This window comes from Tenrec ecaudatus, chromosome 1, assembly GCF_050624435.1.
Source record: "Tenrec ecaudatus isolate mTenEca1 chromosome 1, mTenEca1.hap1, whole genome shotgun sequence".
Taxonomy (NCBI): Eukaryota; Metazoa; Chordata; class Mammalia; order Afrosoricida; family Tenrecidae; genus Tenrec; species Tenrec ecaudatus.
This window is the reverse complement of record NC_134530.1, coordinates 87,719,747-87,746,052: the sequence shown is the minus strand read 5'-3', so window position 1 is coordinate 87,746,052 and position 26,306 is coordinate 87,719,747.

The following is a 26,306-nucleotide window of genomic DNA, read 5'->3' as shown; positions in this document are numbered from 1 at the left end:
ATAAACTCAAGCAACTGAAATTTCTCTAGCACCACTCTATGAAGTTCCATAGAATGGGCAAAGCTTAATCTTCAAATATACATATAACCAATGAAAAGGGACAAGTGTCACAAGCCACTCCTTCTCCTTCGCACTTTAGTGAATACATGTCCCCTGGACTTAGGCTAGCGTTCAATTTCTCTGTCAGTTCTGAGGCTCTGCCATGGTATTTGGGTTCCAGAATCACTAGCTCAGTCTGACAGCCATTCTATCATTCGTGCTGAAACACTTGCCTGAATACATGGAGTCTCGTGCCCTTAAACGCAAGTGGGCTGGGCTCTGTCAGATCAATTATGTACAAGGACAATCTTCTTAGGGTTCTCTAAGTCCCCCCCTCCCCGCTTCCTGACAGTTCACCCTGTGCCCAACCTTCTGTCTCCTGGGTCAGACCTGCAGACAATTGCACGCCCCTGGCTGTCTCCCCTCCGGAGAACACGACCCAATGGAATGCTCCCCTGTCACGTTCTTCATCATCTTTAGATGATTCTCCCCTGATCTTTAGGATGGGCCCTTGAACATGTTGGCGGTAGGCGGACCTTCCTGGAATGTTCACCGACGCGCCATGAGATGGACTGGCCCTCATCGTTGTGTTTAGCAATAGGAGGTGGTCCCTCGTCATGACCCAAACATTCAGTGATTTCACCTCATTTTCTGTTTCTCCTGAAGTGGTTTTCTTTCTTAAAGCAATTGCCACTCTGACCACAGAAAACAGGATGAGCCGACACTTGGACCATTGCAGAAAACCAGAGAGCTCTTTGCCAAGGGCTTCATTTTGCTTCCTGGGCCACGGTGAGCAGTGGCCAGGGGGGCTGTGTGGCTTCCTCTCAGGCATTGCTTCCGTGAGGCTTCATAAAGGCCTCCCCTGGGCGAGCAGAGGAGATGACGGCATGAGACTCGGTGATTTCAGTCAAGGCTTCCTAGTCTAAGTTGGGAGAAACCAGTCAAAACATCATGTGTGTGGCTGCCAGGGGCCCCCTCTGGGGGCATCAAAAAGGCAGCAGCTCTTGTCCGTTTATTAAAGCGGCCACTTCCAGGTGGCCAGGGAGGTCAGCTCGTCCCTCAACATCCATCCAGGATGTGTCCACTCCTCGCCTTCCTCACGCCCCCACCCCAAGCTGAGCCAGCATTATTGCTCCAGCAATGGCCTTCCACTTGTCTTTACGCAGCTTGCCTTGTCCCCTCAGAAGAGCAGCCCGCAGCATAATTTAGAGGTGAAAGGCAGTGGTTCCTTTAGAATAAAGTCCCAATTCTTTATGACCTGGTGATCCCTCCTCTCAGACCGTATCTTATTCCTCCTCCTCCCTCTCACTGCACGGGATGCACCACGCTCTCCTCTGCCTTCTGGTTTACATCCTCGCTCTTTCTTCTTCCCGGCATCCTTTGCCGGCAGATTTTTGCTTGACTAGAGCGCTCAAGTCAGTGAAGCCTCAGCCTCCGCGCACCTACTGCAGGTGGAACCCATGTATAGAACACACCCTCTGACTGTGCCCTACCTAATTTTCTTTACTGTACTCCTATCTACCAGGATGTATCTCATTTGGCCGCTCTTTGTTGTGTGATGCCTCCCAGGCGACTGCCATGTTCAAGAGCGTTTTCTTCATCATCCCTGCACTCCTCGAGGTTGGAAACATGCTTGCGTGACAGTAGGAGCTTAAGGCGTAGGAGGGATCCTTCAAGAAGCTCGTGGACAGGGACAGCAACTGGATGAATGGCTCCTTGGGGGCATGGCAGGGGAGGCTGGGGGGAAATGGGGAGCTAATAATGCTGAGTGTAAGAATGAGGAAGATGTTCTGAAACGGATTGTGGTGATGATTGTACAGCCCTTCTGGATGTGACTGAACTATTGAATTCTCTGAGAGGTGAACTATATGCCAATAAAACTGTTGGCTAAAACAATTAGAAAGTTACAAAAGAAAAAAGTTCATGGAAAAATGGAATAAGATGATAATGGAATCTTTCCACCAACTTTTGGGACTCCTCTTGTATTAATTGATACACGAACGGAGGCACTTCCTGTGTCCTCTCTGTGTCCTTGTAGACTGCCCAGCTACACTCTCACATCTCTTTCTCTTTTTAAGAGGCAGCTGTAATGCTGTTGATAAGACCATGGCTTCTAGAATCAAATAGTGTGTGCTTCCAGGTTCCACTATGCTGTATTAACTGAATAACCCAGGGGCAAGCCAACTCTCTTCCGAAGAGCTCGCTCTACAACGGGGATAAAGATAGTAGGTTGAAGATAGTTGTGAAGACCAGCTGGCAGCATGTTTGCGTGGCCCCTGACACATAATTATTGCTCAATAAAAGTTAAAAATAGTCAAGTTGTAGAGTGGATCCTACTCAAAGCTTTGGAGGGAGAAGTATAGATATGTGTACATGTTATTTCATAGATAATATTTTCGAACATGAACCTTAGTGCCAGAGACCTACATTCCATTGCTTGCTTTCCCGTTGAGCAGTTCTTTTTCGGAAGTCCTGGCGGTGCAGTGGGTTCCGAATTGGGCTGCTAAACGCAAGGTCAGCAGTTTGAAACCTCCGGTTGCTCTAGGGGAGAATGATGAAGCTTTCTGCTCCTGTAAAGATTGATAGTCTTTCACCCACAGGGCTGTTCTACTCTGCCCTACAGGGTTGCTATGAGTGAGTTTGGGCTGAGTTTCATTTCGTTCCGTTTCTGTCCCTTGCAATGTGGAGAAAAGTATACAGCCTGATAGTTGGTAAGGACTAGAGATAATGTCTATAAAATACCAGGCTCGTGCTTGAGCCTGGGCTCGGTAATCAGCAGTGACTTCGAGGACTCCCTTCTAGCTTCCTGGGTGGCAGTGTGCACCCTGTGAGGAGGGGGAAGAGGAAGAAGGCAGACAATTGGCTAGTCTGTAGAATTTATTTTGTAACACTTTTGGTAAGTGCTGCTGCAGGGGCTGTCCCCGTTGACTTCCTCTTACGCACTTTCCTGTCTGGTTGGCCGTCTTCGGCGGGAGGCCACACAGTGGCCCCTGGCTGGTGGGTCAGCATGTCTTATTTCCTCTCAGTTCTCTCTAATGAAAAGCACTCGCGTCCAGTAAATCTTTCCGCTCCTCTTATTAAAGCACTTGATGTTGGTTATGGAGGTCTCTTCCAAGCCAGGTGAGAATCAATAAGGCAATCCACTTAATCACTTCAGCAATCAACAAGCTATTTTCTTAGTTTGCACTCTAGAAATCCAAAGGCTGAGGTCCGCGAACAGACAGAATGGCACAGTGACTCCCCTTTATTGTCCTTTCTCCTCACTGACCTCAGGGAGTCCCAAGGCCTACAAACCAGCGTAGGGTTCTGAGTGGTTGCAAGGCTGTGCTCGGTCATCTAATGACCAACCCTGGGCTCTGGACAGCGTCCCTAGACTTTGAGGGTGCTGAGTTTGTAGGCAGTCAATACCTGGTTATGGATGGTTTCTTTTATGACACCTTAACTTTACCCACTGTGGGCACCTGCTTAGAATGGAAGTTACGCTTTCTCTACAGAGTAGAGTTCTCCCCCTCAAGATTCAAATCCCACTTTTGCTAGAAGGCTTCGGTCAGCTCTCTGCGGCAGGGTCAGGCAGTTACACCTAGGGACCACGAATTCAGGTCCAATGACTGCAGACAGGTTCCATTAATATTGGGCTTCTTCGGCCCTTTCTGGTCATTCTGTGGTTTCGTTGAGGGCAAAGGCAGTGCCTTAGCCAGTTCTGTTTCATCAGGATCCATCCAAGACATTAGCACAGTGAGAGCGCAGTTGTTTGTGTTGGGAGGAAAGAAGGAAAGAAGAAGGAAGAAACAAAGAAATGAAAAGAGGAGGAGGGAGGAGGAGAGAACAGAGCAAGAAGGAAAGCCATGACTCTATCCAATCCTGGAAATCAGCCATGGGTTCAAGTCTCGGCTTGGCCAGTAATTGCTGGTGACCTTTGGCAAGATATGTAATCTGCTTCAGCCTCAATTTCCTTATCTGTCAATGAAGTAGGTAATCCTCCAAATTCCTTTCCAGCTCAAACATCTTGTAATTTTATGCCTATAAGCCTGTGGTTCTCAACTCTTTCATACCCAAAGCCACTTTCTGTAACAAATAGTTTGAAAACCTCTTGTACCAAATGAAGTGCTATGCTGCCATAGTATAACCTATCGCCATCCAAGTAGGACGCGTGCAAGGATGTGCTAGCTGTCAGCAGCATGAGCCTTCCCAGGGAGTAGTGCAGTACCTTCCTGGAGAATTCAGGAAATGCGAAACAGATGCGGATTTTAACCTCAGATTCATCTAAACAGCGCTCCCACCTAGGTGAATGCTTGGTGGGACATTGACAGTTCTCTGGGAGGTGGGGACATTCTTTACAAAGCAGGGCTGTTCTGCCATCGAGTATGTCTAGAACCCTTGACACTTGCTTGCTGTATTCACAGGGCCTCTGATTGCTATGCCAACCAGGAGCCCTTCCCCAAGATGCTGTCTAGGGACTAGTACTCAAATCGGAAAACTCACTAGCACGGAGGCAATGCTGACTCACAGTGACTTCCTGTGGATTTCTGAGACGGAAGCTGCTTACAGGAACAGAAAACCCTTATTTCCCCTGTGGCACTGCTGGTGGTTCAAGCTGCCAGCTCCCAAGAGGATTGCTCTGCTCCTGCCAAACTGTGGTGCACACCTTGAAGAGCTCTGCTTAAGGTTGGCTTCGTGGATGTTAGTCTGCGGAGTCACTTAGAGTCGTGATCCCAGGAGGGCCATGTATTTGGGATAATGCTGTGATCACTATGTTAACATTCTGAAAGACTTTTGTGTGTGTGTGTGTGTGTGGCCCGGCTGTTGTTATTAGATGTCTCGGAGTTAGATCCGACTTCTATGAACAATGGAACGAAACACGGCCTGTCTTGCACCGTGTTCACAACTGTCCTGTGAGCCCACAGTGTAACTCCTGGGTCAGCGCATTTTGTCGAGGATCTTCCTCTCTGGTTCACTGGCTGTCTCCTTTTCTTGTTTTTTAAATTTCTTTTGCACGTGGTCTTGTAAATTCCATAGCTGGCCCTGGTTAGGCGCCACGAAGAATTTCCTGGAATCCTGAGAGATGTTCCGTGTCTCAGGGATCATCTTGCTTTGCCTAGTAATGCTTTCATTTCATTGGACCGACTATCCTAATTATTTTTATGTGGCAGTTGACTCATTTGTTGATCCTCTCAACCAATACATACGGAGCTTCTATTAGGTGCCCAGCATGCTCTGTCATCAGAGGATCTGAATCCCGAGAGTCAAAGACCCTCGGCTTCTCTCACACGGCGATGGTCATCACAGCAATCGTAAACGATTGCTCAGAAGAACGTGAGTCAGAGAGAGACATTGGAGGCACTTGTTAATTGCGAATTTTATTATTATTCTATTTGTCTCTATCTCTGGAATGAAGCATCCTTTTTTAATTTAAGTCACATATCATGGAACATAACACTCCTGACCAAGCACCAAATATTAACTTTGCAATGAAAATCAGAAACTGTGTAGGGTAGCTGGATTCAATAAAACCTATCAATTCGAGTTTCACTATTTTGGAATTTATGGTAACTCATAAAGAAACTTTACCAGAGAGAGCGAGAGCGAGGCACACACACCGGGAAATCTGTGAAAGCAGTCAGTCAGAGAATCATCAAAGTCCAGGGCTGAAATGGACACCTCCATATGATCTTTAATTTCCTTACTGAGTGTTGGCACGGCCAGAGTTGAACAACGGCAGTGGGGAGTGCAACAGAGAGGTGTGTGACAGGGCTCACAGCCCTACAAAAAGCAGTTTAGCTGCCTTCCGTCACGAATTATAAATTGTCTTCCACTCATTAGAGCTGGGCAAGGCAGTGCTTGGTAAGACTTCTCTAAACTAGTTACTTTTTATAGTAGCAAAACTATTCTGAAAACATATCATTTATTATTTACCCTTTTCCCTAATTCAGCTCAGCCATACGCAATTAAATTTTTATTAGTTAGGTTTTACCATATTAAGAAGAAATGCCAACATAGGACTGTCTTTAAAAAGTATATACCAAGGACCCACTGGGATGGATTCGAATATATATGTGTGTGTGTATTTATTATTATGCAGGAATAGTTTGTGGGATGGCAGTAGAGCAAATTGGTTTTGCTCTAATTGTTGAAGCTCTGGGGTGAGTCCCCGTAATACCCAGGCCTGGTCTTATGCTGACACTACATGGTCATGACTCTAGTCCAGTATCTTTTGGAAGGGAAAGGGACCAATGCATTTTGAGACCGGGATTCATTACTTTGGGGTGGCTTTATGAAAATAGCTTGAAGAAGCATAAAATCCTTGACTGTATACAGTTTATACCCAAGTCTTATACCGGCTGCATACAGTTTGTACCCAAGACTTTGAATATGAATACTTTTGTTAATTGGGAGATTTTATTTGGTTAGATTTTTCTATGCAAAGTATGTACATGTACTTGTCTGTGTGTGTTTGAGATATAAAAGACAAAAAGGTTCAATGGCTGTGCCCTTTGATGCCACAGGTGTGTGTGGTCGGGTGAGATGGTTAATAGGGTTGTGCAGGAAAGAATCAAGCATCTTACAGGCAGAATTTGACTCTTCCTGCCCAAAGAGGTGAGATCTCTTCTTCCTGTAGCTGAAGCTGATAGAGTGTGGAAGCAAGGCCCCTGCCTAAAGAAGCGTGGGGGTGGGAAGTGAGGGGTGGGCAGACTGCTCAGGTTAGGAAGTCAGGGTGATACAGCAAATACAGGAGGCCATTTCAGAGTATGGTGGAGGAAGTCACTGTGCTCCCTAGAAATGGATATCTTAGTTCGTAGAACTTAGTATCTACAGACGGAGCCCTATGAAAGTGTGTGGCGAAGACTAAGACTCATGGGTAGGGATCTGAAGTAATGGATGAGCATTCTTGTGTGGAAAGTGGGGGACACAGGGAAGACAGATAGAGGTTCTAATATTCTTCAAATCATGGCCTGCCAGCCACCTGCTCAAGTTCACTTAAGAACTCCTTAAAGATCCGAATTTCCCAGGCCTAGTTCAGGTTTGCTGAATCAGGAGTGTGTGTGTGTGTGTGTGTGTGTGTGTGTGTGTGTGTGTGAACAAGCTTCTTGGATGAGTCTTAGTCACATTCAAGGCTGAGAATCAGTCCTTTCGGGAGGAATTGTAGAATTATCGGTGGAATGTCTGTCTCCCCTCTAGCATGTCTCTTTTCCAAGGCTGCCTTTTCAATCTATTCATCCTGGGCACTAGTTAGCATATGATACTGAATGCCATTCAGAAAATGTATTTATAGTAATTAATGCAGAATTCATACTTACATGCAGAACATACGATTGAATTATGAATTAACCTCACTATATTATTTAGGTGGTTGCCTACTGTATATAAAACGGCCTACTCTCTATTATTTGTGTTGGTGTTGGGTGTCATTGAGTCTGTCCTGACTCACAGCAACCTGTGGACAGCAGAACAAAGCAGGCCTGACCTTCTCCCATCCTCACAATGGTTGCTATGTTTGAGCCCGCTCCTGCAGCCCCTGTGTTGACCCATCTTGTTGAGGCTCTTTCTTTTTCATTGACCCTCTACCAAGCATAACGCCCTTTTCCAGAAAAGGGCCTCTCCTGATAACATGTCCAAAAATAAGGATTTTTTAATAGTAGAGCTGACGGAGTCCAGTCAGTTCTTAGTTCAAAATGGGGATAGGCATTTCCAATAAAAGCCACTCAATGTTGTCAACCAAACAACAAGACACTTCTCAAACAAAAACCAACAACCCCCCGGACTTAAACAAGTCACAGCTACCAGAAACACTTTGAAGCATTGTTTACATGGATGCATGCAGAGGGGTAGGGCTCTTCCTGACGATTCCAGCGAAACTGCTGGCGTGTAGAGTGGGGAACACCAGGTGTGTGTAGCATCCCGAATATAATTCTTTTTAAATTAAATTCGCTTCTGTCTCTGCTGTGTATCACACAGCAAACGAGAGCTCTTTCAGGGAAGAGTGTCTAAGCTTACAGCTGAAACCTGGAGGAAAGAGTTCAAAGACAGAGCACATCATATTGTGGTTGCTTGAACATCTTTCAACTCTCTCCCTGTTATGTAACCGAAGGACACAGTTGAGCTGCAACCTAATCCCAAGCCCTTCTTCCCGAGACAGAGGTTGATTTCATAAAATCCACTCAGGCCCTTCTTCTCAAGTTCTGCATACACTTTCCCCAGAAAAAGAAATCATTCACATCTAACAAAGAGTCCTGGCTTCTTTAGATAGTTTCCATGATAAGTTTTTGGCACTGTTATTACCCACAGCTCAAGTTACCTTTCTGATCCCTCGTCTTTCATCTGCTGAAAATGGATTATTTCCTTATTTGCGCGAAACCGTTACTGTTTCTGGGATCAGACCTGTGTATAAACAATGCTAGCTCTGGAATATTCCTGACGATTCTCTCTGACACAAGTTCTCCCGAGAGTAGGATGGTGCTATATTTTCTGGAAAGTGCTGTCACAACCCCCCCAAAAAAGGTCAGGTGTCTGTCAAGTTGAGCACTGCCTACAATTGTTAGGAAGACCCCACAAGGGTTTTTCTGGGGAATCCCTGGGGTTCTGTAGAGATCCTTCATGGGCCAGCTCTGCTGGGGTGCCTGGGCAGAAGGGACCTAGAGACCCAGGGATGGGTCAGCGGGTCTCCAACTCCTTAAAACTCTGCTCTAGTCCGTCTCTCTTCTTTGAATTTTTCAAAGAAAAAAGATTTCACTTGAAAATAATTTGGAAATTATTCTTATTTCATTTGGAAAAAAGGACCACGTTCCAACTTTTTTTTTTTTTTTAAAGCAATCGCTGTTGTTAATGATCTCAAGTTTGAAGTATTTCCCAGGTTCTTAACCAGAATCCATGGATAATGCTCAGGTCTCCATGTGTTTGGGTGATACAATAGTTAAGAGCTTGCCTGCCAACAGAGAAGCTAGTGGCAGGACCCCATCAGCCACCCCAAGGAAGAAAGATGTGGCTTTCTGTTCCTGTAATGATGGAAGTCTCAGGAACCCTGTGGGCACAGTGCTACTCTAGCCTACAGGTCGCTAGGAATTGGAATTGACTGGGTTTCAGCAGGTTTCTATAGCTTTGGATAGGGAAAACACACACACACATTTATTTCCATTAATCCCAACTGAAAGCTATCATTTCTTTAATTATGGACAAGCCATAGTACTACTAGAAAAACCCACAAGCTTATCTTTAATAGAAATCACAAATTTTCATATCCCATTGCAGCTACTGCAGATATTTTGACATATTATTCACATTTACTAGTTTTTCGAAATGTTGGCAGTTATTAGCCTCTCCAGTGGGAGGCTGATTGATATTTATATATATATATATATATATATTTTAAGCACCATGTTTAAAATATTTTGATAACTACATTTCCATATAAGGAGCCCTAGTGAGGCAGTGATTAAGCGTTTGGTTGTTATTGAAAAGCTGGCAGTTTGAGCCCACCCAGAAGCTCCGTGGAAGAAAGACCTGGAGACTAGCTCCTGTAAAGATTACAGCCCCAAACTCTGTGAGGCCGTTCTATTCTACAGCACACAGAGACATTATGGGTTTGAGCCTCAACGACAGCATACATCCCCACCACCAGATTTCAATATGACCACTGTTATATTGTAGCTCCATGGAGTTTATTTTCTGTATTTAAAACCATTCTGAGAAGTGGCTGATAGACTGTACTAGACTACTAAGTGGGCCCACGGCACACAAAAATTTAAGAACCCTTGAAAACGATTCTGTGCCTGTATTTCATTGTCATACCTAAAAGGACGAGAATGAAAATCCCAAGACTAGAAGCAGAAGGCCTGGGTTTGATTCCCAGCTCTGCTGGGCACCAGATAAAGAGGCTGATCAGGTAATAAACTCCTCCAAGTTTCACTTAAAAAAAAAAAAGAATGTGAATTAGGTGGGGGTTTGAGAAGCCCTGGTTGCGTAGGGGTTATGTGTTGGGCTACTAACTGCAAGGTCAGCAGTTCAAGACCACCAGTTACTCCAGTAAAGAATTCGAGTCTTGGAAACCAACAGGGGCAGTTCTCCTCTTTCCTGTAGGCAGCAGCTGTCACTCCGAAGCAGCGTCAACTCGATGGCAGGAAGTTGTTGTTTTTGGTTTGATTAGGTGGGGGTTTACATACGGATCACCATTTTTGTATTCAACGATGTAAACACTTATGACCCCTCTCCCAATAGCTTGTGCTGCCCACTCTCTTCCTTCGTTTGTCTTCCTCTGTAGAATATTAGCTCCCCCTTGATCCACGTGAACACCTGTCTACCTTCTAGCCGATTGCTTCCCTGCTCACCCTTCCCCTCTCACCCTCAGCAACCTTCCAAATCGGCTTCTTTTCGTATGACAACTTTATCTTGAATCTTTCCTTTTATAACAATGCTCTCGTGCAATATTTATCCATTTGTGATGAACTAACTTCACTCAGCATAACGTTCTCCAAATCCACCCATGTCCTGAGCTGTTTCATAGTTTCATCCGTATTCTTTTTCTATGCATGACATCCCTTTGGGCGAATGTGCCAAAGTTTATCCATACTTTCCCTGTTGGGCATTTAGGCTGCTTCCATCTCTAGCGGTCATAAATCATGTCATGATAAACATGGGTGTGCATGTATCTGTTTATCCCATGCTCTTTATTGTTTTAGAGTGTAGACCAAGCCAAGGGATTGCTGGGACCAGGGTTTTCCATCCCCGCTCTGTAGAAGTGCCCCGCTGCGGCTCATCACGGCTGCGCAGTTTGAAGTTCCACAAGCAGTGTCTGTGGGCTCGTCCCTCTGTAGCCGATCCAGCATTTTCATTCTGTTTTTCCAAACTCAACTCTCAGTGTTGATGTGAAGCTTCACTTTCTTCTTGATGATCCCAGAGACATATACAAAAATATTGCTCCACGGATTCACCGGGAAGGCTCCTTAGGCCGTTTACCATCTATGTGTCTGTTCGTCTGGCTGTAGCTCCGCCCCGGCTATTTCAAAGGCCCGCAGATTCACCGCTGGTGGACGCATTTCAAGGGAGCTCCTGGACCAGAACAGAATGGGAAGAATGGCCTGGAAAGCGACTTCTGAAAAGCAGTCAATGCAACCCCTCTGGACTGCAACAACCTATTGTCTTGCTGAGCCTCCTCACGTGGGAAAACCCCGAAGGTCAGTAGGGGCCACAATAGCCCCATAGCCTGTGAGTCGATTCCCATTCCTAGTGAGGTTTCCGGGGCTGTAAATCTGTCCAGGAGCAGAGAGCTTCATCTTTCTTCCCTGGAGCAGCTAGTGGGTTTGAACCACTGAGCTTGTGGTCAGCAGTGCAATGCTTAATTAGTCTTCAGCGAAGCAGTGAGTGCGATGGTAGCCAGACCAGACAAGGTTTTGTTCTGTTGCACATAAGCTGCTGTGAGTCAGAGTGGAACTCGGTAGTAATGGGCAGCGAAAAGCAGCTAGTATATATTCTTGCTCTCTCACATGTCTTGTCACACATACACATGTGCTTCCTTTCTAAGATAAAATCCTGATGCTAAAGAGGAAGGCCTTCAATGAGATGTATTACCAACCACAGTGGCTGCAACAATAGGCTCAGTCATAGGAGCAATTGTGAGGATGGTGCAGGCCTGGGCATAGGGTTTCCATGGGTTGGAACTGACTCAATGGCGCCTAACAAAACCAACACCAACACCAACAACACCTATCACTCTCTTCTGATGGGACTTAATTCAGCTCCTTCTTCAGCATGGAGTCATGAACCTTCCCTTGCAGCCCCACTGCTCTCCCCGCAACCACAGACTAGCGCCTTGCCACACCGTCTTTCGAATTCCTTCAGACTGTGCTCCATGACATTACTGTTCTTCCACCTTTGCCAGCCAGAGAAGTCTTACATGCATCGACACCTCCTCTGTGAAGACCCCCGAGCCCCACCCCCAGGGATCCCACAGGACTGCTTTTCCTCCTCTGGGATAACATTTGGCACATGTTATTTATTTAGTTTTCCATGCTTGGCTCTCTCATTTCCTATTATATTCTGACTGTGAGGGTAGGGAGGTGTATTAGGAAGGAAGTTTGTGCAACAACAACAAAAAAAACCCATGTTAACATTAAAATGACCTTTCACTTGATGCTATTTCTTTATTTTGAAGGTCCAGATGCCACTGAAAGGGTGCTTGAGGTTTTCCTGTGGACCCAAAGATGGCTTCTACATAAGGTTGAGAATCATTGGTCTAAGGAGGAAAATGGTTGGAAAAAGCATGAGGGATAGTAACATAGTGGGGTAGGTCCCCAGAGTGGGGGACTTGGCTGGGGATAGGCCTCTTCCTTGAGAAGCTTAAGTACTTCTGTCTCCCGGAATAAACTTGTAATAGAACCTTCATTTCTCACTCCCTCTGTTCATTCTGTAGGACTCCCAAGCCAAGAATGATCCTGCCAGGAGAATGGAAGGACCGAAGAGGAAATAGAGTTCATCTTGTCAACCTTGGTCTTGGTTTCAGATCCTTAACTTGTTTGGGTCAAGGAGTCCCATGCAAGCATTCTGTCTAGCCAGCTGCTGGTTCTGAGACTCCACAGCTGTGGGGACCATCTTGGGGGTGGGGGCTGAGAGGCACGCTGTGCACCCGGCCGCATAGGTAGAAGTGGGGGACGGCACCTGTTCAGCAGCTATGTTGTTCCAGGAATGCATTCTGCTATCTTAGGCCTGACACCTCACCTGACAAAAAGATAGTCAGATATTCTCGTTTATATTTTATAGATGAAGGAACTGAGGCTAATAATAATAATAAAGCAAAAAGCCACGACTCCATGTGATTTGCTCTAATTTCAGAAGTCGTACTGGGATTTGAACCAGGCTGACCTGACTCTATAACTCGTGGCCTGTTGTATGTTGTTACTGATGCCATTGAGACGATCCTTCTCCTGGTGACCCCAGGTGTGTTCGAGTTGAACTGTGCTTCATGAAAGGCTGTGTCCTTTCAGAGGCAGACACAGGCCTATGGTCTGAGGTGCTGCTGGATGGGTTCTTACTATCGCTTTGACTAGTAGCTGAGTGTTTCATGCAGTGACTAATAACGCGACCTACCACCCAGCTATCAGCTTGCTATGTTCTGCTGGCTTGGCTTTTGAGATGATGGTGGAAGTTCTACCGCTGATCATTTCAAACACTAGAGGGTGACCCATGGTGGAGGTTTTGGTGGAGCTTGGAGCTTGAGACAGAGGAGGAAGGAAGGCTGGATGATCTGCTTCTGCAGATCGGCCAGTGGAAGCCTTGTGGATTATGACAGATGCTGCCTGGTGTGTTTATTTTGGAGACGTCATCAGAAGAGACCAGATGCCAGCGGAGGGCACCATGGGAGATGGGTTGTCACAATAACCTCCCTGATGAACTGGAACATTCTGGGGATGGTCAGCAGCACACAGAACCTTCTGTTGTCCTTGAGTCTACTTTATGGCCTTTATCTAGACAATCCACCCCTATCTGTCTATCAACCTACCTATGATCTATCATCTGTCTAATCTACCTACCTACCTACCTACCTACCTAACTACCGATCATCTATTTATCTATCTACTAGTAGCTTCACATCTTGTTTACCCTACAAATCATACTTGGTTAGCCTTTTTGTGGGACACTGAATTCACCTAATTCACCTAGAACCCAGTTTCCCACAAAAAAGCTTAAAAACCATGTTAATTCTCTTTTAGTTTTATGTTTTTTAAAATGAATTCTTAAACCTCGTTTGGGAAAGGAAGGACTATAGAAATACATTTGCAACGCATTCCTATCATACTGGTTTACAAAATGCTCTCACACCGTCATCCTCTGTGGCACACACTTGCCCTCTCACCCTTACCACGTGCAGTTACAGATGAGGAAGTGGAGGTGTGAATCGATCAGTGACTTGTCCAAGGCCGGATGGTGGTGATGGCTGTTTAATCCTCAAGATGGGCCTGAACTTCTGCTTTGCATTCCGACTTGAGAGGCGGAACACATATGCTCGAGAGGGAAATCTCACTACACTTCCTGTCAGCTCTTCCTCTTGCTAATTTAATCCTGTCATTCTTTGTTGCGTCCCTTTGGAAAACCACTACCGATTCGCCCTCTTTTGATTTTTTTTAATGCCACGAGTATTCCCTGTACAAACCATCTCGCTCCTTTCACAAGCAACTAAATCAGCAATTACCCCCACTCCCGGCCCCCACAAAGGGTATATATATGAACACCTCCCCCTCACCCCAGTGCCCAGATTGCTTTAGCTTCCTTCATGTCAGAATTTACTTAGAGCCTCCCCCACAGCCCCCTTGTACAAGAGAGCCAGGAGGGCGGCCCATAGCTTTGTGAGAGCGGACTCTCTGGACCCTTTGTCTGCCCGGTAATGTCCCAGACACAGTGAAGGTCCCCCCCTCCCGCCAAAGGGAGAGGATTACTTAAGTTTTGTGAATGCTGCCCTCCAAAAGCCACTTGACATAAATGTTTCATGGCCAGCCTCTCTGAGGCCAGGGCTGGAACATTCTGCTGTGAGGGTGTTTATATTTGTGGAACTCTCTCGAACATTTGCTGCGGGTCTCAAACAGCTGCTACGCTGAAGCTCTGGGGAGAGGAAGATCATGAATATTCAGGTGAAGCCACCAGAATGAACAGCCGTTAATAGAATAAATGCCTAAACAGTTGTGTAAGGCTTATTAAGACCTATTGGGGCTAAGATAATAAATTCCCACTCTGACATGTTGCAACGACGCCGCTTAAACACTTTGGACCACCTCTTCTGAACTGAAGGAAAAAATGATGTCGCTTCTCTGTGCCACACAAAGAAACACCTGGACGCTTTGGCAAGGGGATGAGATCTGGCAGAGATCTTTCTGTGGGCCGGTGCATCCTCAGGAAGATGATGTGCTGTTCATTGTGTGTGTTGTCAAGGTAATCTCAGTCGACTCCAGGCTGGAATGGGCATGGTGCCTTCACAGGGAGCAACTCCCCTGCCTCCTTCAGCGCCAACGCGACAGTCTCAGACCACTCTGCCTGGCCACCAGCACCCTGGGCCCTGGGTCCTTCCCTCGCTGTAAGGTCCGTCCAATAGGGCCCTGGAGGGACCAAATGTACACCAATATTGGACCCTTTTCTCTTTGGATCCATAAATTCGTAGCATCCATAAATTCGTAGCGGCGACCATGATGACAAGATGGCCAATTTAAAAATGACCTTCCCAAGTGGCAACACCTGGTGTGTTAAAGAAGGCTGGGCTTGAAGGCTGCCTGCTGTAAATACGGGGTGTGTTGGAGAGGGAGGGAGACAGAGCTGCTTGCTCCTTTAGATTTTAGCTGTCACAGCACGGTAAGTTGAGGCCAACTGCTGGATGCTGGCACCCTGAGTTCCACAACATTCAGCCAGGGGAGGTGGAAGAACTCACCCAGGTTTGTACTGAGAGGAAGGCTCATGAATATTGGATCGGAAGCCTGTCGTCAGTTCGTATAAAGGGCATTTGACTTCAAATAAAGGTGACTAACTTACTGAAGGAACTTAGACATGCGACATGGCATCTGCTTCTCCCAAACTGTCAGGGACTCACTACCAGTCATGTGGGCTGATTTTCCCCCACTCTGAAGATGTTATGGGGTCCTACTAAGAGCCTTCGGGTCATGAGAAGTTGGGAAATATGCAGACTCAACAAGGGGCCGTCTGCATCCAGTGTGGGGTGGTAGGGGGAGAGGTGAGGGCGAGGCCAGCCTGACTGCATCTGGCTCTACTTGAGGTGTGCTGAATCTTCACATGGGTGTCAATGACTCACTGGTGACATGGATCTTATTTTACCTACTTCTAAGACTCGCCAGGAGCTTTGGGGCCACAATGGGTTAGGCATTGGGCCGTTAAGCAGAGAAGGACAGTCCGACTGCTGCTCCATGTGAGAATGAGGAATCGACTCGATGGTAGTGAGGAGTGTTTTGTCTTGCTGTGTGCCCATTGGAAGCATCAGTGACTCAGTGGTGGCCTTCTCACCTTCCATGTGGGAGAGCCAGGTTCACGTCTAGCCAATGCACTTCAAGTGCAGCCCCTACCCGTGGAGGCTTGCATGCTGCTGTGATACGGACCCGGTTTCATCAGAGCTACGAGGCACAACGAAAGGCCTGGTGATTGACTTGCCCTATGGTTCTTCCACGGGGTTTCTATAGAGCACAACATTCTGATCTGGGGACCTGGTTGTGTATGAATTCACCATGAGTGGAGCCAATGTGGTGGAAACAAACAGCAGCATCAGGTTATTGGCTTAAAAACCAGGATTTTGATAATAAATTCAAACTTTTAAGAATAGAAAGATAAACACCCGACAAAGATACTCACTCAATTAGCATTATTTACTTAGTATTTACTCAGCCATTCAACAGTATTCCAATGGAGGCCTCGTTTCTCTTTCTTCCTATTTCTTCTACTAATGATTGAAAAGGATCAGGCTTTTAAGAGGCGCCCCAGTGGCGCAGTGGGCGAAGTGCTGGGCTGCTAACTGCAACGTCAGCAGTTTGAACAAGTGAGCCTCTCCCTGGGAGAAAGCCCAGGCGGGCAGCTCCCAGGAAACCCTACTCTGTCTTTCAGAGTGAGTTGGAATCGACTCACGTGCAGTAGGTTAGCTTTGGGTGTAGGAACTAAAATCCACATGCCAAGTAGAGACAGACCCCTTTATTATGCAGTTTGTAATATCTCCTTGCCTGAAGCATACTGCATAAATCATCAATTTGTATAAAAGTCAGGCAAATCTTGGGTGCCCCCTACTTCAGCCCTCCCTGTTCTACCCCCACCACCTATGGGTGACCTGGTTATCAATTTACGAACCAAATCTGTTTCGGAACCTTTGGTGTCATGGTCAGGGTTTTGGAGGAAAGAACAGATGGAATAAATTAATTAGTCAAAGCATGCTTAACTGGAAGGACATTTCTTTGCCGGAGTGGCCAAAGGGCAGGGAGAACAAGCAAGGAGAAAGTAGCAGCAGCGCCTTGGCGAGCCTGCGGGCCAGGACCGCTCATGGGTCTGTATTTTGAATAAAGAGGTCTGATTTCAGCTCCCATTAAAAAGCGAGTCAGGAGGGTCTGATGGTCGTTGTTCCCCAGAGATGGGTCAGAAAACGACCCTGAAAATCTGTCCAAATGGCAAAACTCTTTCCGAAGGGGGTGGGGGTGGGGGAGAGCCTTCCCTGTCGTGCGTTCTCAACAGAGGGAAGGCCGGGACTCATCTGCGCAGATGCTTCCTGGCAGGGGTGGGTGGGGGGCTGGCTGGAAAGCCTGCTTGAGGGAGCTGCTGGGAACGCCTGCTTGCTTTTGGCCAACCATGGGGGCCTGGCGGATATGACACTAGACCCTCACCCTCTGTCTGGTTCTCTCTTTGTTCCCCGCAGGCCGTATCGAAGGAGAACAGTCATTTTATCACTTCTTTGCTTGCCCTGCGTGGCTCCCCTGTACAGAGACCGTCTGCCACTCCTGGGGTCCGGATTTGAAGAGACCCGCTCCAGGAGGGAAGTTTTGGGGGAGATCATCTTGCCATTTGGGTTACACAACAGGTGTGCACTCCGGATGAACCCTTACAGAGATGAAGACCCTTTGAAGCACAGATTGTGGGTCTGTCCTGCTGAATATATTTGGCCTCCTCTCGCCCCATGCCCTCAAGCCCCCGGATCATTCTGGCTGATATCTTTGTCCCATGCAATGACTCTACTATTTCTCTTTCCCTCAGAACCCGAACAAGCAGCGAGCAGCGCACGCGTTATGTTCTAGTTTTGGAAAAGAAGGATAGCTTCCACTCAAAATCCATGCGGCACGGAGTCCCGCTTTTCCCAAGAGGCTCTAGGAAATGCATGATTTTATTCATTGAACAAGAAGGACAATCTAGTGAGGGAGGAAGCAGATTCATAGGTAATTGATGCAGGAATGGCCATGGGCCTGCGGAGGCGACTCCATTCGACCTGCCAATGTAGGTGAGGAAGCTGGGCCCCAAGATTAAATGACTGAAACAACAATAAGGATCGTTTGCATTTCCTGAGGACTGACTTTGCATCGGGCCGGGCACCATCTCCTTGGCTCTATTATTGAGGTGTGGAAACCTAAGCCAACAGGCAGCTCTGTCACTCACTCAATGCCACCCACCTATTCTGTGTCAGGAGGTAGCAGGCTCACACTTTGGGGCATGTTTCATCCCATAGCTTCACAGCTCTGCATCCCAGACCACCTCCCAAGGCTCTTGACTTGCAAGTAAGGTGTCTGCATCTAGATTCGAAGCCAGGCCTCCACGCTCTGACGCCACAATGAACAGATCTCCTGTCCCTGCCTCAGTTGCCCAGTTTTCCTGGGCAGGGGCAGTACGAGTAAGGGACTGGGGACATAGATCTCCTACGCTGACTTGGACAAAGGCGTCAAAGCCACTTGTGAAACCTGCTGAGATCTTTGCCTTAAACACTTTATTTTGCAGTTGTGGTTAGAGGTCATGCTAAATATGTCCCAGATGTGCCTTTGGGGTGGCAAGCAGGTCTTGGGCTATGAGGAAGCTGGGCCGGGTGTGCACTCGCCCCCAAAGCTGACTCAGGAAATGGGTCTCTCAGCTGAAAAGGTAACAAGCTTCCTTTTGCCTCTGGCCAAAGGAAACAGGGGAGTCTGAGGGCGCTGCTGCAGCTGGCTTGAGCTAAGCTGCCAGGGAGTAGAAGGCAGCTAACTTGCTAAGAGAGCAGTTCACTGCAGTGTGGCGGGGGCAGCGGCGGCTGGGGGAGTGGGAGGTGCAGGGTTTGGATTCAGGACTGCCACTTTCCCTGTAGTTGCTCAATGGCCTATTATCTCGAAGCCTCTGTGCACACCTCTGCAAAATGGGCCATCACCTGCCTGACAGGGCCTGTGAGGAGACATATGCCAAGAACTGGGGACAAAATTATCAGCAAGTGTGTTATTATTAGCTTTTGGGTAGAAACAGCAGTCAAAGCAATGGCTGTTAAAATGATTCCCAAACATCTTTCCTGTCCAACCGTTTCTGACTTGACCAAAAACGTGGATTCCAAGAACTACCCCTAGGTTTCCTGAGAGGCCAGGCGCTTTACACAAATAGGAGGTGTGCAGGCCTGCTCATCCACTCCTGCACTCCAGCCTGCCCGCCTCCATGCTGAGAATTTGCATTTGTACTCCAGACCCATTGCCTCAGAACCTAGATGTTAAGCCAATCCCCAGGTGAGGGTACACTATGCATGCACCAGGAATACAGAAGGCTCACCTGGGGATCTAGAACAATCATTTGGAGAAGCTGGTAAGACGTAGATTCTGATTTTGTAAACCTGGGTGGAAGTGAAGGTTCTCAGTAGGAAGGCTACACCAGAGTGACATGAGTAGCCCGGAGTGGCAGGAGGGGTGGGGGAAGGAACCTGGAGAAGCTGCAGCTGAGAAGAGAGGTGAACCGAGCAGCAGCCCCCGGGGAGATGACCTCAGGGAATAAGACACCTTCCCCAGGACCTCAGAGGAGGCTTGTTTTATGATATAAATCTCCCCTTCCTTTTCCATGACAAAATGTTCTGTAAAATTCCCATATCACAAGTCAATGCTTTTGGAGGACAGTTTGGGACAAGCTGTTGACAATCATACCACTGAGTTGATTCTGACGCATAGCAACTTTATGGGGCAGAGTAGAATTACCCCCTGGGGCTTCTGAGGCTGTACATTTTCATGACAGACAACCTCATTGTTCTCCCTTCAACTGCCTGGTGGGTTCAAACTGCTGATCTCTCAGTCAGCAGCCAAATGTGCGTGACCCACTGCCCCCTGGGGCTCCTTTGTCATCAATAAAGGCTCGGAGAGGGCTAGCACAAAGTCCTGCAATGATATTCATCTTACTTGTTAGAGTGTGTGTTGGGGCGATTTACTGTATCTTCTCTGGGGGTTGCTCCATGAGGCCAGTCAAACGCGGGCATCTGGGTGTGGTCATTGCCCACTGACTGTCCTGTTTCGGAAGTTCACGGATGATTTTCTTTCTTTATTAACCTCTTGACAAGGGATGATACTGGCGATGGAGTATCTGAAGCCTGCTGTCTGTCAGACTGTGGTGTCTGGCACATTGCTACAATGTTGAACACGATGCCACCAGTATTGCAAATGCTATTAGGTTCACTCCTGGTGGACAGATTTCAGTCTTCCATGCAGAGCCATACTAGGAAGAAAGGCCCAGTGATCGACTTTAGAACGTTCGTCAGTAGAAACCTGATGGCTCCCAACAGAATGTTCTCTGGTCTGTGGAAGAGGAGCCCCCTCGACTGGAAGACAGTACACCGTGGCCACTGCAAGGGACTTCAACCCACCGATACGCACGAGGTCGCTGCAGGCCCGGGCAGCGCTTCATTGTGTTCTAAACTCGGGCACTTGGAGTTGGTGAAGGCTCTGAAGGTCAGTCTGGAGCATTCAGATCTGGCAACTTTCCAGAAAAGAGCAGCGGTCTTTTAGGTGTCTTCCTCAGTGGTACATAGGGTTGGGCTATGTAAAGAGGAGGAAACCATTGGAATTGGGCTTCTAACTGCAAGGTCAGTAGTTCAAAACCACCAGCTGCTCTGTGAGAGGCTTTCTACTCCTATAAAGAATTACAATCTCGGAACCCTACAGGGTCACTTCTGTTCTGTCCTATGGGGTCGTTAGGAGTCAGAATCGAGTCCATGGCGCTGAGTTGGGAGAGCTTTGGTAGTTCATAGCAGATGAGCATACTCATTGTCCTACAGTCATGATTATGACCTGGCACCCGAGTGTCCTGGAAGGAGCCTGTATTGAGCGGAGAGAGCACAGTGGACAGGTAGGTCTATAGTGTTAGCATCACCAATTTCTGTGACTGGCACCAAGTACCTGGCCTCTTGGGTCCCTCTTCCTTAAAGAGGGTTCGTCATGCCACTCAGAGCAGAACCCTGGGGAAGATGTCATCGGTTAATCAGAAAGTGCACTAGCAACTATAAATGCTACCAATGTACAGTATTGAATTAGAAGATGGAGAGTCAGGTCTTGGCTCTGATCCTTTCTGGGTGGGTGACCTTGGGCACCCCCTGTGAGCGCGCTTGCTCCCTTCAGCCTCAGTTTCTCTGAAGGAAAGAAAGGGCAGCCACACTGACACCAGGGTCAGAACAAGTCATCTCGGCAAAAGTGTTTCATGAATGTTGCTGTACTGTGGATGTAAGGGTTTCCTGTCACCACTGTTATTGCTTAGGGATCTTAACATGAATCGTATGTAGATTAGAGAGAGAAAGAGAGAGGGAAGAGAAAAAAAAAAAGAAGAAGCAGGGCCCATATATTAAATACTACATGGGACATAGAGCCCTTTCAAGCCCCATACCAGTCATTTCCAGTAAGGGGAAGAATGTAAGCCTTTCTGAAATGAAACACTCTCCAAGACCATTTTATTTGAACTTAATTTTGCTGTGTGCTTAGCAGGGACAGAGTTCTTCTGTGGGCAATACACGGCTCACTTCTCAAGCTTTTCCAGCAATACTGAAAACGTGCACCTATTTGATTTCCCCAATAAAGAGTTATTAGCAGTAATAATCCTGGAGAATATTAGGTTAGGTGCTGAGATCCGTGTTCCCAGGGGAAGCACAGCCTTGAGCACAGCACATGCTTCATACTGACTCATTGGTTAAACAAAACAGATGCAGAAGCCTCGGCCCAAGAGCCTTGGCTGTGGTGGCTGAAGCTCCGCTGGGTTGTTCTAGCTCAGGCACTCAGGACCTGAACTTCGGAGAGCCTGCTGAACAGAGGGCCCCGAAGGCCCCCAAACCCAGCATGACCTCTACGAAGCAATTTGTCTTCTGGACCTGCCCCTAGCCATCTATTCCCCAGTCCCTGAAGCAAAGATTTCCGCATGATTCCTGACAGGGCCCTCTGGTTTCCCAAAGGGAACCAGACCAGACAACGCACCTCACCAACAATTTCCATTTCTGTCATGTCTTTCTCATTACCCCCATCTCCATTTCTGGTCCTTCCTGCTCTCACAGAGGCCATGGGAGTTTTGCATTTATCAATCTCCTGCCTACTGTCAATGTGTTCATATATGTGATCAGCCCTACTAATTTTCTGAAAGCGTGGCTCTGATTGGCCTACGACACTGCTCACATACCTTCCGTGGCTCCCTCTTACCTGCAGTGACATTTCAACTCCTTGGCATAGATGCTAGGCCTCCCATAATCTGATTCCCTAGACCTTATCCTCAAGCTACACGCAACTACTTCTTGTTACCCGGAAACTCTGTTTCCTCCCCCCACCCCCTTTTAAAAAGATGTATCGAACCCATCCTTTCATTGATGAATTTTGGAGAACACTGACTTGTCTTCCATAAGAAGTGACTCAGCTGGAGATTGTACATGGAGTTCTGTTAAATGCCCGCAGTACTGTGCTGCAACTCACTGCCAGCCCTCACTGCAGGCACTGTGCCTGGCCATCCAGGGATCAAAGGTAGCACAAATGTTACTTTCTCAGATAGGCCACCTCTGAATCCACTTGTTAAAGTACACCATCAGTGTTATTCTCCTTGATATACTCTTACTATCTGCATTTCAAACATGTAACATTTAAAATTTTATATTTTTCTCTTTGTTGTTTAACATTTGCTTTACCTATCACCTGGCAAATTCCCTGTGGGCATGAGTCAGGCTTGATATGCTTACCCCGATCACTAGGGCTTAGCAAAATGCTGGAATATGTTGTGCGTTGTTGAGTCAATTCTGACTCATAGTGACCACATAGGACAGAGTAGAACTGCCCTATAGGGTTTTCCAGGCTATAATCATTGTAGGTGTCTTATTATCTACAGAATGACTGGTGCCTCTTGTCAGGGACTTAACCATTGTGTCACTGGGGCTGTTCTAGAACATAAACCAAACCAGACCCACTGCCATTGAGTTGATGTCCACTCATGGATTATAATCATACCCCCTCCCCCCAAAAAAGAACCACAACAACCATTTTTTGATTCGGACTCATAGTGACCCTATAGACGAAGGTAGAACAACCTTATTGCCCCACTGAGATTGTACCTTTTTCAGGAGTAGAATACCTCATCTTTTTCCTTTGGAGTGGTTTCAAACTGTTAACCTTGCAGTTACCAGGTCCATGTGTAACCACTATGCCACCGGGGTAGTAGATGCTCAATAAATCATAGCTTGCCAACATCTGGAGGACACCTTTGCACCCCACCCCACTCCATCTAACACAGTCCTTGTGCTGGTAGCCGTCCAACTGATAACAACTGAGCTGTGTCTTCACTTTAAGGCTCTGCTACATTCTCTATTGAGCGTGGGAGCTATTACAGTAGACTCGGTGACCTTTGGGGTTTTTCAAAAGAAAAATGATGGGAAAGTGGGAAAGTATACAATTAGATAGTCTTTTCTTGTATTCTTGCAAATGTCCACATGAGAGGCTCCTAATGTTCTTCCTGATAAAAAGTCGTTTCCTGGAAAAGCATATCAACCAGGAAATGTTTAACAGTAGAGAGATAATTAACAAATTTTTGACACAAATTTGTGTATACTGTCAAAGGTGATCAAGTTAATTTAAGAAAGATCCTTTGCCTTGATTCTGAAGTGTTCGCACATGAAAATGTGGGCGTGAAGTCTGGTCGTAACTGAATGCAATTGACACTCACATATGTGTTCCTCTTGTGGATGACCCTAACTTCAATGAGGGCAGAACACACTTTGTGAATTAATTGATTGGTCACATTGTTCAACCATTCATTTATTTGCCTATTGCTTTCCTCATTGATGCTCCATTCATCCACCCCTTGCTCATGTGTCATGTTTTGAAGTGGTGACTGTGTGCTCAGAGGGAGGGCCATCAGCAAATGGACAAGAGCCCACCACAGCTCAAAGCAGCTACTCAAACCCACTGCTACAAAGTCCATTGTAATTCATAGCAGCCCTGATAGAGTTCTGAAACTGTAAATCTCAATGGGAGCAGACTGCATCAGCTTTCCCCGGTGGGTGTCTACTGGGTTTGAACCATTGACCTTACCATTAGTAGCCCATTGGCTAGCCCACAGTCCAACTGGATAGGGAGAGCTTAGTGCAACTAAAATGATCACTGAGGCTTCATGGAGAAGGTATTATGAAACAAAATAACTCTTGCCTTTGACAAATAAAGGGATGCTCATTCAGCAACTTGTGATTGTGGCTTTGGGAGTCAGTTAGGCCATAGGTGACACTCAAAGAGTGTGGGGAAGAGTAGAATGAAACGATAATAGAATTTTTTAGATGAACTTAAAAAGGAACCCTCATTTTTCTGGGTACCATAGTATTTGTCTCTGTGTGTTTCAATAAAAATGAAAAACAAGCAAACCGGTTGTTGCCTAGGTAACTCTGACTCATGGCAACCCTGTTCTATGTGCCAGAGCAGAACTGTCCTCTACGGGTTTTCAATGACTGATTTTTAGGAGGTCGATCTCCAGGGCTTTCTTGAAGGTACTGCTGAGTTGGTTTGAATCGCCAACCTTTTGGTTTGTAGTCAAGTACGTAACCATTTGTGCTGCCCAGGACTCACGTAAAAATGACCCATGCCTACATTCTGGTTGTGAAAGAAGAATGAAGGAGAGTTCAACTTCCAGTTTTCACAATCCATTATTTCAGTGGTTCTCACTCAATCTGTGGGTCGCAACCCCTTTGGAGGTCCAAAAACCCTTTCACAGGGGTTGCCTAAGACCATGGGGAAACCCATATTTCTGATGGTCTTAGGAACCGAGACACCACTCCTCTATCCATCTCCAGGCGGGTCTGCCCACAGGCAGATATGCTGATCTGGTGAGAAAGACTATCTCAACCTTCGCACTGACGTTGGCCTTTTCTGCATACTGTGGCAAAATGTAGCAATGTAGTTTGCTGTTATTTTATTAAGACCGTTACCCATGCTACACCATGCTTCAAGACAAAATTTCATTCATTTGTAATTAGAAATAAATACCTTATAATCTATAATTACATATTGTTTTTGTAATGAATCACTATGCGTTATTTATGTTCAATTGGTAATAATGAAAACACATCTGCACATCAGATATTTACTTTATGATTCATAACAGTAGCAAAGTTAGTTATGAAGTAGCAACAAAAATAATTTTATGGTTGAGGGTCACCACAACATGAGGAATTGTGTTAAAGGGTTGCAGCAATAGGAAGGTTGAGAATCGCTGCATTATTTGCTAGTAAGTTTATTTTGTCATTCATACGGTCGTTAACTTAGCACTCAAATATCATACTGCATAGGAGCCCACTGTGTCATGGGGTGGAAATATTGAAGGAATCAGGGGTAGGAGGCTCAGTGGGCCACTCAGTCTTCTCACGAGGAGTCAGGAGAGGTCTGGGGCTTTGAGTTCCATAATAGGGGCTTGCGTAATTTCCTCTGCTATCTCTTCCCTTTAGTCTCCCAGCTTTTGCTTACTAGATGCGAATGTGGACTAGAACACGAGGGAACCAAAACATCACCAGCTGTGGGCACTATTGGCTATGCACGGACGCCCCGGAGACGCACGAGACTCCACCAATACCCAAGTCAAGGAAACAGGCGGTCCAAGTCCCCAAACTTGCAAGCAGCATTACTGAAAGTTTCCTGGAATATCTGCCCCAACTCGCTAAGCCTGTGAGCTGAGAGTCCCAGGGATTCCAAGTATGTCGGCAGCATTTCCCGCCCGCCAAGCGGCATAGGAAAGGAAGCCGGAAACGCTCATTGATGCCTGCCAATGTAAAGAACAACATGCCACAGCTAGACAGGAAGACTTCTGCGAGTCCTTTAACAACATTCCGCCGGCCCTCCCCAAGCCTCCCCCGCCCCGCCCCCCCCTGTCTCTGCCACGACTATTTAAATAATCGCTAGCCTGGATTTGCAGCAACCATCTTGAGCCCGCCTCCATCCATCCTTAGATGCCAAAAGGTACAATTTGGATTTGTATGAACTGTAGATTCAGTTACGCAGCAAATAGAATTTCCAATTCTTATGGATTTTCTGCCTTGGATTATCACCCAGTTCCTTTTTTAATGAGTTGATTGGACTTTCTAAAGATACTGCCAACTTGACTGGGGTATTTAAGTAGGTGGCTTCACCTTGAGTATGTTGTCCCACAGAAACCATGGTCAAGCTCCCCATTAGTTCAACTCCTTTATGGTGAATAGAAATAAGATGGGGGAGGAGCCAGGACAATGTAAAATTATTTATCCTGGGGGATGGCTAATGAAGAGAAAATTGGAGAAACATACTTTCCATCCAACTATTTTAGGGGTGCTTCTCTTTCATGACCCTGATACC